This window comes from Schistocerca piceifrons, chromosome 4, assembly GCF_021461385.2.
Source record: "Schistocerca piceifrons isolate TAMUIC-IGC-003096 chromosome 4, iqSchPice1.1, whole genome shotgun sequence".
Lineage (NCBI taxonomy): Eukaryota > Metazoa > Arthropoda > Insecta > Orthoptera > Acrididae > Schistocerca > Schistocerca piceifrons.
Window position 1 is genome coordinate 791331124 of NC_060141.1, and position 11755 is coordinate 791342878.

The following is an 11755-nucleotide window of genomic DNA, read 5'->3' on the forward strand; positions in this document are numbered from 1 at the left end:
CGGTCACTTTCTCAGAGCATGCTTCATTATCATCTATCGTTGAAATATTTTAGTGATGTCAGACACACCCAACCTTTATGTACCCACTTCATGCTTCTTCACCTGTACAAATATGTTTTTCTGCACTGAAAATAAGCTCGAATAAGGATGGAATTCATATCAACAAATGCCACAGTCATGGAAACACATGATTATAAGTTTGGTAGAGTTAAAGAGGATTCAACGAGTATAGACGGTGACAAATTTCAAGACAGGCGGGTGATTATCGGAGTTCTGCAAGTTGAATCATAGGTCCTCTACAAATTCTCCTGTGGTTTCTCATACTTTTGAGGACCCCATGTAATACACGAGAAGAGAGTGGCACAAGTAACACAATTAATCATAATGTGGCTAAAGCGACAGAAGACATTTTAAATCGTGTGTTTGACATGCAATGAAATGACGCAGAAGCACATGCAAGAGTAGAATTTCTAAACAGATGGTTCTATATCACTATTTCAATACCAGATCAGTAGCTCTAGTGCAGATCTTTAAATGAAGATCTGGAAGCAAATTACCGTTACATAATTAACATTTCCTGGCTCCAGGTAAACAGATTTTGAGTTAACTGACAAAACCCAAGATTTGCGGATTAAATGTAAAATGTGTTAAGATGTGTCATAAATTCACTGTGGTAATATCTCGAGGCTTCACCTTTACGCGAAAGTGGCTTCTTACTTTTAAGAAAAGGTTGTTAATAGGCGTATTCGTCATGTGTATTAGTACGACAATTTACAACAAATTGGATCATCCAATACTCTCAACGATGCAACCATGGTTCTGCTCGTTGGGAAAGCACAAAAAATATTTCAAAACTTAGTAAAATAATAAATTCAGTCACACAAACTGAAACAGAAGTGAGGTGAGGTGAGCTGAGGTTAGGTGAATATTAAAGCGAAGTAATTCTTGAAGAAGAAACAATCCGTTTCACTCAAACTTTGCTATAGCATTTCCCCTAACATTAATTATGAAACTTGGAATTTTCTGTACTATGACAAATCCGAATAGCTCAGTCATTCCTGCCACCTGTATGACGTATTCAGCATATAAAACACGTAAATATGGCTCTCTTTTGGACCTAAATTTGTCAAACTTTTAAACTACGTTCCCATAAAATGTTCGTTATAATTAGCAATTTTTCGTGGACTATGTGTTAAAGCAAATCAGCGAATGTGGGCCACTATTGTACATAGATTTATTTTTTGAATAACTCTGTTTGCTGTTTAGTGAAAATCTTTGTGTATGCGGAAAAATAATAAAAAAAGTTTAAAAATTGGTCTTAGCCAAGTCAAGGTTTTTTAATTTACTAACAATTCGCATCATTATTGTTTCGTGCAGTCGAATCTCCCCGCACTGTTCCTTACAAGCGTACATACATAGATGTCGCCAGTTGTAAATAAATTAATACCTTTTCTTAATTGAACCAGCTGTGTAATGCAAAACTTTCAATGAGGGATCTCGTTCATAATAGGAAGCAGTCAGGCTCTTCAATAGTTAGTCATTCATCTTGTGAGCAGACACGGTACTATCTGCGCTGGGAGACGGTAAAAGAGGCCGCGCCGAGTCAAGACTGGACACCGATTCAGTTAAACCACCTACGACGTGACACGAGCACACCCACACGCTTCGTGCAACGCCCTAGTGTGACCAGACAGGAGGAACTGCAGCGCCGCACACGGTCGCCAGATTCCGCCGCTGGGAATCCCAGTGCTCGCTCCGCCCCAGCCGGTACGCTGCCCCTGCGGTGTACCGCTGCAGGGTGGCCAACCCCCGAACCCCACACTCTGACTCCTGTATGCCATGCACTCTCGCCTGCCCTCCGTCCGACCACACTCACCCCTTCCACAGCCATTAACCGAAGCCCGGAAAATGCAGTCGCTGAACCTTTCCGGTGCCAAAATGATCGTATTGTGGTCGGCACGGATCGAAATACAGACCGACATCATTAGCCGAGCCTCATCATTAATGCGTAACGAAATAAATTATTGCAGAGCGCTTTAATGATGATCGATGCAATGCATCCGTCGCTTCTCTCCTGTTAACCGAGCGAGTCACTATGTGTAAAGCGCCAAAATGTCGCGGTTCTGCGTACGCTGCCCTTCCAGGATTTCCGACTTAGACTCTTATTTTACACCAGTTTCTACATTAAATATTCTGCATGCTAAGTGTCTCAAAATATGCCTCTCTGTAGATGGATCTCGAAGAAACAAAGTTCGTTCACTCGAAAGTATCGTTCACTCGAAAGTCTCTGTATATTGAAAAGCGATTTCGAGTATCACACACTGTAAACATATCGAAGTGCTAATCAAGAATACATTGATGGTACAGTTTCGTATCACCAAGGTTGTGTAAACGTTAACAGATAATTCATTAATACTATACAGTGCAACTCGAAGCTAACTGCTATCTTCTGGTTGAGTCAGTTTGAATTTTATCTGTAACACCTACATTAGTGTTGGTGTGGATGATGGTATGTAGTGTTATGGTAGGATGCACTAAATTTGCAAAACTCAATTGAATATCTCACCACAAACATGTTGAAACATAAACGAAGCATACTATAAATTTTAGTTACTCACCTCTAGATCCAGGTGCACAGATAAATTATTGGGAAACTATGGTTTTTCACATAGCTGTGCTGTCACTTTATTAAGCAACCAATTTCGATCACAAACAGAATATCCTAGAGTGTAACGTGACATCATTAATCATATGGATGACAAATCTTAACTATTAACGATAGTCATACTATAAAAAATGGCTCTGAGCACTATGGGACTTAACTACTGTGGTCATCAGTCCCCTAGAACTTAGAACTACTTAAACCTAACTAACCTAAGGACATCACACACATCCATGCCCGAGGCGGGATTCGAACCTGCGACCGTAGCAGTCGCGCGGTTCCGGACTGCGCACCCAGAACCGCTAGACCACCGCGGCCGGCAGTCATACTATAAATCGATATCTTAAATACAGTTATAATACCAGAGCTTATACAGCACACAGTGGATAACGTGGTGAAGCGCATGACAAGATCGAAGCAGCGTTTGATCTTCGGTCATAAAAACATCAACAGAACATGCAGCTGCAGTCTGTGCACATACCTCGCCATATTACCTACTGTGTGCTGCACGTACTCTATATTACAGCTGCATGTAACACACTCGTTCTTGGCATGACGCATGTTGTAGTTATCATCTGTCACGCATCTGATCAATGATGTCGCGCTATAAGTATAATTTAGTTTATGAATGGCGATTAGTATATTATGATTGTTTTTGTAACTGTTGTCACGAAGTTTTTGTATTTATAATGTTGTATAGATACCCGAGGAGGGTCCATTCCTCAGCACTCCCGGCGGAAGATTGTATCGCCATTAAAACAATTTCGAAGTAATGTTAAACAGCAGCAAAAGTACTCATTTACACTTGATTTTTAGCACATCTGAAAAGACAGTTAGCGTTGCAAAAGATTAAAAATTTTTGTGCATTTGAAGCTATACCTTTCTGCATATGGCTGGTGCGACACAAACACACACACACACACACACACACACACACACACACACACACACACACATACACACACACTCGCGCACACACAGAAAGGTGTTTGATTACTAACGGAGATTTATTAATTTCGCGTGTTCTAGTAATCAGAATTTCTCGAGTTTTTCGTTGTTGTGTAGGAGAACATGTATGAATAGTATCAATATTGTGTTATCCTAGTCGCATACTTGCCCTGTTGAGTGCTGTCAAGATAACATGTGTTTTGGTAACATTCGCGATTCTTTATGTCGTATAAAAATGTATCGAACAATTTTTACCAAATTTTTTCTGTTAGAAAGTGTGGTATCAATAAAACAATTGATACGAGCGTTTCTAAGAAGGTTGAGAAGTCTTTGAAGAAGAAGAGCGTCCTGGGCAACTTTAAGTCGTTAATGAAGCAGGTAAGAAAGTATTCCGGTGTATTGGGTATGAAACTTGTGACAGGAAAATCTGTTGCATAATGGTTGATTTTCGAACAAAAACAGCAACCAAAAAAAGTACTCGGTAGTCTCTGAATTAAATGTGGAATCTGTGCTTACTTTCTTTGTTTTAACAGCATACAGGTAGAGCACCACGAGTTCATGCCACAAGGCGAACGATTTCTAAGGAGTACTGCTTACAAGTTTAACATCGTTTGCGCGAAGCATCACATACATCCATGCCCGAGGCAGGATTCGAGCCTGCAACCGTAGCAGCCGCGAAGTTCCGGACTAAAGCGCCTAGAACCGCTCGGCCACAACGGCCGGCCGACCAAAGAGAATGCTGCACGCAACCGCATGCCACGGCTCTTTGTGGCTTTCGGAAAATGTAAAGAAACACTTAAAGGACCGTCGTTTTACTATCATAAATGAGATTAAAGACGTGTTGCTGAAAAGTTAAAGCTACTCAACAGATCGAATTCCAGATGTTCAAAATTGTTCAAATGGTTCTGAGCACTATGGGACTTAACATCTGAGGATATCAGTCCCATAGAAATCAGAACTAGAATAACATCACACACATCCATGCCCGAGGCAGATCCGAACCTGCGACCGCAGCAGTCGCGCGTTCCGGACTGAAGCGCCTAGAGCCGCTCGGCCACCGGGCCGGTAATTCCATATGTGTGTCAGGGATAGAAAAAAACGCCTGCATTAGTATATAATACCTAATGGGCATTATTTTAAAAGAGATAACAATGATATAGACGAACACATAAAAATTGGTTCCACAAAACAAAAGTCTTACATGCAAAAATACAGGTTTTTTATTTGAGTACAATACCATTCCTAAAATATATATATAATCTGTGGAGCACAAGGCACAAAAATATTTTCAAAATGAATTAGAGAACAGGATGGACGTGATACGTCTCTTGCGAGTCAGCCGTGTTAACTCCGCTGGCACCAGGATCAGCAGGTCCGTTTCGAGATAGGTCGGAACAAAGTATGGTCTTGTGGACGTACCTGGAATCATAAACTGATCTTTTGGGGCAACAGGTGGAACTGGTGGGGCTCACTGCCTATCAGTACGGTATCCAACCCGTTTATGAACCTCTCAGTCCACAGTTACCTTCCACGTAGAACAGACTATACCGGACACTGAAACTGTTGTCACATATCAGTTATTAGGTGTAGGTGCCAGTTATTATCAACTTAACAGGCGTATTGCATGTTTAATACGACAGTCGCGCGGTTCCAGATTGTAGCGACTAGAACCGCTCGGCCAACCCGTCCGACGAGAAACTGTAGTTAGGGACCCACTAATCAGGACTGAGCAGAGGTTCATTATTTCAAAAGTAGTCGCCTCAACTGTTAACACATTTATCCCACTGTGAGACAAAACGGTAAATGTCCTCTTGGAAAAATGTTTGCGGCTGTCTACGGACTCATGATTGTACACATGTGTCCACCACTTCCTCCGAAGCAAGTCGACAACCACGAATCAGGGCTCCAAAAAACGCATGGGAAGAGATCGGGACTGTACGGAAAACGTTTAAGGACTTCTCAACGAAAGTTCTGCACCGTAAGTTGAAAGAACCTTGGCAACATTTGGGCAGCCATAATTTTCTCCATCTCTCCCATTTTCATTTGACTGTCTCGACCTAAAAATTTCTTTCAAATCCTCCAAGTTTAGTACAGTATGTTTACGTCATTATTATATGTTGCTCTAACTTACGAACCGTATTGCTCAGATTCATCATAACTCGTATATGCTCGGGAAGCGTTACGTCAATAGTAAGTGTGCCTTGTGCATTTATCATATCAACCTGGATGAATGGCTCAAACAACGAGAGCTCATCATCTTTGAAACAAAAAAGTTGCGTAAAGAGGCATATGGTGTATTTAAAGATGGTGTAACAAAAGGTATAAAATTGCTCACGAAGTTCTACAAAGGAAATAAAAAAGACTTAAGTAAGCAATAAAAATATATGCAGATGGTTCTTCAATATGTTTAAAAGTATACATCGAAAGAAATTAAACTTTTTTATAAGACTGATGAATAGGATGAGTCTTAGAACTTCGGACGAATAAGTTGAATTATTGACTACTGTTCCAAAAAATTTATAAACGTAAGTAGACTCAAATGGGGATATTTAGTATGTAACAATTTATATTCCACAGATTTGATGGCTACATTATTTATCGATAACCCATTTCGGAAATTGAAATTATCTTCAGATCTGCTAATTACATATTAATGTAGTAATATGCCCTCCACGCCCTCTGATGCAGTGTGTTGACAGATCCTACCAAAAAACTGCTTACCTTTCTAATAACTCTGGTAATACGCAGATGTTAGACTTTGCTTAGGCTGGTGACAATACTGTGCACGTCTTTTTTGGGGATAATATGTTGTGTGAAATACCTATGGGAAAAGAAACACAATACCGCTAAAAATATTGACAAACTAAACTAAGCACCTCTTTCAAAATAATAAGACTTCTTCATAACATCGCTTAGTAACAATTATTCGCACTGTTATGACACTGGCATTTCTTGTTTCGCAACAATCTACATAAATCATTACACTGGGCTGTATTTTAAAACTATACTTCACTCAACACGACTATTTTTATGAAAGGCCCATTTTCAAGTGCAGCTAAAAACATAACAACACATTATAATGACAAGAAAGTTACAGTATAAAAGCCACACAGCTACACTGGATACAGTGTTTACGCAAACATAGCAGTTAGCTACACAGATGCAGATACATGAGTTACGTCTCGTCATACAAATGTCTCACTTCATTCCTAATTGTGCCAAGCAAGTCATTAACCTACATCATATAAAGTGCAAGGAATGAAAGTGGTTACAAAAACTGTAGCATTACCATTAAAACGGTACGTTTAACTAGTAATACCCAAAGCTCAACCATGATTTCCTTTCTTGTTTTGTAACGCGTTCTTGATAACAAGTCCGACGAGGCAAGCTGTGGTGGTTTTCTTTTCGTTCAGTAGCTGCCTTCAGATACGCAATTGGAGTGACGCCAGTGTTCGTGCCACACTGTGCACCACGTGAGTGGACACCGATTTCCAGTTGGGTAAGTGGGATGGTGTCACTTTCTGCCATTCCACTAAAAGTTTAAGTCGCTCGTACTTACGAGGAAACATTGCCAGCTTGACTTCATATTTTTAACTTGAAGCTTGTGCCAGAGATTTCGTTGCTTGAAAACTCTATTGATGCGTTTCATAAACGCACTTTCGCCAGCTTTTTCAAAAATCTTTGAAAAGGTTATTTTCAAGCGTCTACTTAAGCACTTTAGTGAAAATAACATACTGTCAAAGTCACACTTTGGGTTTCTTAAGGGTTCTGATATTGCGAAGGCTATTGACTATTTAAAATCACAGTGAAAATGTCCTTAGTTCATTAGACAACAAATTAGAGGCAACTGGCATATGCTGTGACCTGTCAAAGGCTTTTGACTGTGTAAATCACAGCATTCTTTTAAGTAAATTAAAATATTATGGCATCACTGGTAGTGCTGCAAAGTGGTTTCACTCATATCTTACTAATAGAAAACAAAGGGTGTCATTACGTAACACTTCAGCAGTAGGCAATCAGACATCATCTGACTGGGAAGAAATTACATGTGGTGTTGCCCAAGGCTCCATACTAGGTCCAGTACTTTTTTGTATTTGTTAATGACCTGTCATCTGTTACATTACCAGATGCCAAATTTGTCTTATTTGCAGATGACACAGACATTCCAATACATAGTAAATTAGATATAAATTTGTGTGCGTATAAAATACGATGACATTGAAATAGGAAAAGTTGAGAGTATAAATTCTTGACTTTACAACTTGATAATAAATTCAGTTGGGAGCGACATACTAACGAAATTCTAAAGCGCCTAAACAAGTCTGTGTTTGCAATGCGAATGATGTCAGACATAGGAGATAGAAACATAAAAAACTAATATATTTTGCTTATTTTTCACTCTATAATGTCATATGGTATCATATTTTGGGGTAAATCCACAAACAGAGAAAAGATTTTTAGAGAGCAGAAGCATATAATAAGAATAATGTTAGTGTAAATCCGAGAACATCATGTCGAAACCCATTCAAAGAATTGGACATACTAACCTCAGATTCTCAGTATATTTATTCCTTAATGAAGTTTATTGTAAATAATACATCTCTTTTCCGCCGAGCGGTTCTAGGCACTTCAGTCCGGAACCGCGCGACTGCTACGGTCGCAGGTTCGAATCCTGCCTCGGGCATGGATGTGTGTGATGTCCTTAGGTTAGTTAAGTTTAAGTAGTTCTAAGTTCTAGGGGACCTATGACCTCAGCTGTTGAGTCCCATAGTGCTCAGAGCCATTTGAACCATCTCTTTTCCACCTAACTGCTTAGTACATAGTATCAATACTAGGAATACGAACAATATACATAAAGATTTAAAATCACTTACTCTTGCCCAGAACGGAGTCCAGTATTAAGCAATGCGTATTTTCAATAAGTTACCAGCAACTATTATGAGTTCAGTTTCAGACAAGGCACAATTTAAACATAATTTAAAAGGATCTTTAGTGGGCAACTCTTTCTATTCCATCCATGAATTTCCGAACAAGTGCAGTAGACCATTTTAATAAAAATTTATTATACCCTAGTTTTTGACAATACTTGGTTGTAACAGCCAAGTAAGTAGCTACTGTGTGAATGATGGATGTATGGAAAGCAGATGTAAGTATTAAACTTGTAAATATTGGAAGTTTAATTTCAATTCATGTACACAATTTTACTGTTTATTGACTGAGGATCATTATAATTAATGAAACTCAAGTTTTTCTAATTACATTTTTGTAATGTGTATATCTGACATGTTCCGAGCCCAGGATGATCCCCTGTTTTGTGGGTCTACGAAATGAATAATTAATCTAATCTAGTCTAAGTGTAAATGACTAAAACAAATGAATGTGTCATTAAAGAAGTAGCGTAGTGCTATTTAATTATTGTCATTGCTATTGTACTGTATCTTTCTAGAATTTCAAAGCAGGCGCTGCTAAAGAGAATACAGTTACAGGAGATGGGTCATTCTTCAACGTCATTGGCAAGATTAAATTTTAAATCGAAAATCGTTGGTTTCAATTCATAATAACTATTCAGTTGATTAGACACATTTATTTTGATATTGAGGCATACGTATATCAGCTGAAAAATGCTCCTGTCGGAACACAAAATTGGCGAATATGCTCCTTTTTAAATGACTGACAGAAAATTGGGGTATGAGCTGCCTTAATCCCCATCCACCTTCTCCAACAAAAAAGATTTTTAGCGTGCCAGTATTTTCACCATGTTTTAACACAGAACATTCTAAATCCCTTTAGCCAGTCTCTTTTTGTAATGAGGCCTTCATACCTAGCACTTCTCTCCCACTGTGCCTCTTTCCCTCTGTCTTCATTTTCTCCCATTGGCGCTTTTTCCTGTCTATCTCTCACTGCCACTCTCTTCATCCCTCTCTCTCTCTCTCACTCTCCCTTGCCACTGTCTCCTTCGCAGGCCGGAGTGGCCCTGCGGTTCTGGGCGCTACAGTCTGGAACCGAGCGACCACTACGGTCGCAGGTTCGAATCCTGCCTCGGGCATGGATGTGTGTGATGTCCTTAGGTTAGTCAGGTTTACTTAGTTCGAAGTTCTAGGGGACTGATGACCTCAGAAGTTAAGTCGCATAGTACTCAGAGCCATTTTTGAACTGTCTCCTTCTCTGCCACTTCCACTGTCTCTCTGCCCCACTTCAATTTTCTTTGTCCTATTCTTTTTCTCTCCCATTACTACTGTCCCTTTCTTGCATATTTACAGTTCACTGTTTTCCTCTTCAGCCATCATTGTGTCCTCTCCACACATGTACTTGGGGATGGCTTGATCAGTATTTCGACCCCCTAGACAAGAAACTTTAACACGTCGGTGTAAGCAGGGCCGACTAAGGCGTGACAAACTGTACCTGAGCCTGCTGTGTTGGCCGCACACGTACCGAGGCTCGGCCTGTCTCGGCTTTTCTCGGTACTTCTCGCCAGTACCGGGTGTTGTTGTTGTTGTGGTCCTCAGTCCTGAGAGTAACATGGCTCTACTCTACACAGGATAGAGTAGAGCCATGCTACTCTATCCTGTGCAAGCTTTTTCATCTCCCAGTACCTACTGCAGCCTACATGCTTCTGAATCTGCTTAGTGAATTCATCTCTTGGTCTCCCTCTACGATTTTTACCCTCCTCGCTGCCCTCCAATACTAAATTGGTGATCCCTTGATGCCTCAGAACATGTCCTACCAACCGGTCCCTTCTTCTTGACAAGTTGTGCCACAAACTCCTCTTCTCCCCAATTCTATTCAATACTTCCTCATTAGTTATGTGATCTACCCATCTAATCTTCAGCATTCTTCTGTAGCACCACATTTCGAAAGCTTCTATTCTCTTCTTGTCCAAACTATTTATCGTCCATGTTTCACTTCCATACATGGCTACACTCCATACAAATACTTTCAGAAATGACTTCCTGACACTTAAGTCAATACTGGATGTTAACAAATTTCTCTTCTTCAGAAACGCTTTCCTTGCCATTGCCAGCCTACATTTTATATCCTCTGTACTTCGACCATCATCAGTACCGGGTACAGCGCTATATTTCATTTAGTACTGCGGCGTGGCATGTTTTGGTGGACACAACATTCTTCAGTCCGGCAGTCTCATGGTGTCCTGTGCGGCTGGTCCCAGCGGAGGTTCGAGTCCTCCCTCAGCAATGGGTGTGTGTGTTTGTCCTTAGGATAATTTAGGTTAAGTAGAGAGTAAGCTTAGGGACTGATGAACTTAGCAATTAAGTCCCATAAGATTTCACACACATTTGAACAACTCGTGGTGTCAGCGCTGTTTACCCTTCACTATTTTTTCGTAGTAGAAAGGACGTCAACAGATCCAGGGGCTTTTTGCACAAAAAGAGGATCCTAGAAATCTATCGTCACTAGCGTTTAAAACTGAATGGCTCGAAAATTCTCTCTATCTATTATGCAAGCACATAATCGTTGGGTACTGCAAATTTGCTATGAACCGACGCTACTACACTGCACAGAAAGAATTTCACGCTTCAGTCGATAATGAAACACCCTATAATTACAATGATCAACGGAAGGGGATGTCTAGTCTGTAAATGAAGATGCACTTTATGCTAAATTAGCAGGCTTGGGGCACGTGAAGAAAATGGTTGGAGGAACAGTGAAATTTCTGAAGTCGCACACGTTATTCTATTGTCACTTGCAACAGTTTTCGATGGAAGTAAACGAAAAGTATGGAGACTTTAGTCCGCAGCTCGTGTTCGTGCGGTAGAGTTCTCACTTCCCGCGCCCGGGTTCCCGAATTCGATTCCCGGCGGGGTCAGGGATTTTCTCTGCCTCGTGATGACTGGATGTTGTGTGATGTCCTTAGGTTAGTTAGGTTTAAGTAGTTCTAAGTTCTAGGGGACTGATGACCATAGATGTTAAGTCCCATAGTACTCAGAGCCATTTGAACCATTTTTTTATGGAGACTTTATATATTACTACAAAGTACATTGGTTAACTTAAGGTGCATTCCTGGAAAGCTTTTTCGATTTAAAACCCAGTATTGTTGAGTTTATGAAGGAAAGAGGAGTGCAGGAACTGAAGTGAGAACATCCAGAATGGATTGCAGTTCACGCACTTTAAGTGGACATGTTTGCA